The sequence below is a fragment of the Bos indicus x Bos taurus genome, chromosome 5, assembly GCF_003369695.1.
Source record: "Bos indicus x Bos taurus breed Angus x Brahman F1 hybrid chromosome 5, Bos_hybrid_MaternalHap_v2.0, whole genome shotgun sequence".
In the NCBI taxonomy this organism is placed as follows: Eukaryota; Metazoa; Chordata; class Mammalia; order Artiodactyla; family Bovidae; genus Bos; species Bos indicus x Bos taurus.
The window spans coordinates 89,007,662-89,010,085 of record NC_040080.1 but is presented as its reverse complement, the minus strand read 5'-3'; positions in this window follow the sequence as shown (position 1 = coordinate 89,010,085).

The following is a 2,424-nucleotide window of genomic DNA, read 5'->3' as shown; positions in this document are numbered from 1 at the left end:
TCAAGGAGCTCTCTTTGGACCTGAATGGGAGATGGCTGGTAGCTGAGCTTTTGTTTTACTGTCTCCAATTGCTTCTCCTTCCTCTAGGCTTGGAACAAGTCTTGAGCCTAGTCAGGGATCTCAAGTGGTCTGGGTTCAGGTGGGTGGTGGAGAGACTCGGGCTGGGGTGATGGAGTGCATGTGTTTCAGCAAGCTCTTATGAGTACGACCCTCAGTGGTGTCCCAAAATATGGGCTCTTTTTCTCTTTCTATCCTGATCTCTCTTTTATGCTACTTTCTGCTGACATGTATATTGTTGTGAAGGCAGGAATTTTATTGGACAAAATTAAATGTTTCTTTTCATATGTTCCTTCTCTCCCTTCTCTCTCATTAGTTCATTCTTTTTCTTCTTCTTCTTTTTTTATGCGCTAATTGAGAGCCAATTAAGTGATAGGACCTACTAGGTACAGAATCATTAGACAGGGTTTTGCTCTCAGGGCTTACGCTTTAGAGGAAAATATTCCCTCCTGTTTCCTAGGATCATGCAAGAGAATGGACTCCTGAGACAGACTGATCATTCATTCCTTCATGCATTCCTTAATCAACAAATAGTTTTTCAGGATTTATTATTTGTTATGTTCTGATTTAGGTATTTCTAGTTAACAAAAATAGAGATGACACACTTATTTTATTTCATTTCTTTCCAGGTTTCTCTGGAGCTTTAGATTTTGCCAGGTAGTTTTCAGTGTGGGAACCAAGTAAGAGTTGGGTCTCAGTATTAAGACGGGACCCTCATAGTATGAAGTGGGAAGTTTGCTAGTGGTCAGATTTCCACTTTGCGCATAGACAAAAGTAAAAGAGTGAGGGAAAGACAAAAGAGGAGGGGTGGAACAGGCACGAAATGAGAGAGAAAAGCAGTAGCTGTGGAAATGGCTGGTGAAGCTGTGAAGATAGTCCTTACTTTTTCCCCCTAGTTCTATGGAGACATAATTGACATACATTAATGTATAAGTTCAAGGCATGCAGCAGAGTGGCTCGATATACATATATAAATGAGTATTCCAATATGTTCAGTTAATATCCATCATCTTGAAACTTCTAACTGGAAAATCTTGAAAGTTCCCTCTGATGGAGAAAATTTTCATACGTTGAGTTTTGAGGGAGTCATTTTGCCTTATACATGGTTCAGCCTGAAGTTTGTGTGAACTTAAAGAGCCTGTCAAAAACCTGCTACATCATGGCATGTCTGATTTTTAACCATTAAGGTAGAGAATGTCTGTTTTGAAAATAAGGATAAAGAACTCTCTTCTTATGACATCCATATTTAATCTCTTGAAGATAAGGTTCTCTTCCTAGATACCATGGTCCTGCTATCTCACTCGATATTTATTAAACCTATCTCTTTTGGAACCTTGAAAAAATATTCCCAGGTCATCTTTGATGGATATTCTGTGTTCTGATAAGGTATATGTCTACACTAAAAATAATAGTTCAACGGAGTAGTTTTTCAGAGTTATCTGAAAGGCTTGACTGAAATAAACCTCTTTTCTATTCCTCAAAAAAATTCCATCATCTCATAAAGATATAATATAAAGAAAAGCAAGAGGAAAAAGGAAGTAAAAACTTTTCTCATTGTGATGAGAATTCTTAGGATTTACTCACTTACCATATTTCCTATACATCATACAGTGGTGTTAACTACAATCTTCATATTGTACATTACACCTAGTACTTATCTTACCCTGAAAATTTGTACCTTTTAATTACTTTACTTTCCTCCTACCATCCACTCCTGGTAACTACATGTCTGATCTCTTTTTCTATGAGTTCGGTTTTTTCCTAGGTTCTGCATGTGTATGAGATCATATTGTATTTGTCTGTCTTTGACTGATTTATTTCACTGAGCATAATAATGCCTTCACAGTCCATCTATGTTGTCACAAATGGTAGAGTTTCTTCTTCTTTTTTTTTTTTATGAATGAGTAATATTCCATTACTTTATCCATGCCTCTTTATCCATTCATCCATTAAGGAAACCTAGTTTCTTTCCATATGTTGGGTATTGTAAATAATGCTGCCATGAACATGGGGGTGCAGATAACTTTTTGAGTTAGTATTTTCATTTCCTTTGGATAAATTCCCAAAAGTGGAATTGCTGGATAGATAGTGGTTCTGTTTTTGTTTTTTGATGATCATCCAGATGTTTATTGAGAAGATTTTCTTGTGTGGTGACTGGGTCCTCTGTTGATGGCTGCCATTAGTTCTGTGGAGGTTTTCCCATCTTGCTTATCTGTGGGAAGGCACTGGGGTCAGAGGAACTAAGGCTTCTGTTTTTCTTGCTGAAAAACATCTCTAAATAAGTAAGCTTAGAGATGAAGCTCTCTCCATCTCCTCTTCTTTCCCATGACTTTTCCTCTTATTTATGAGGAGGCAGTAGAGCCTGGC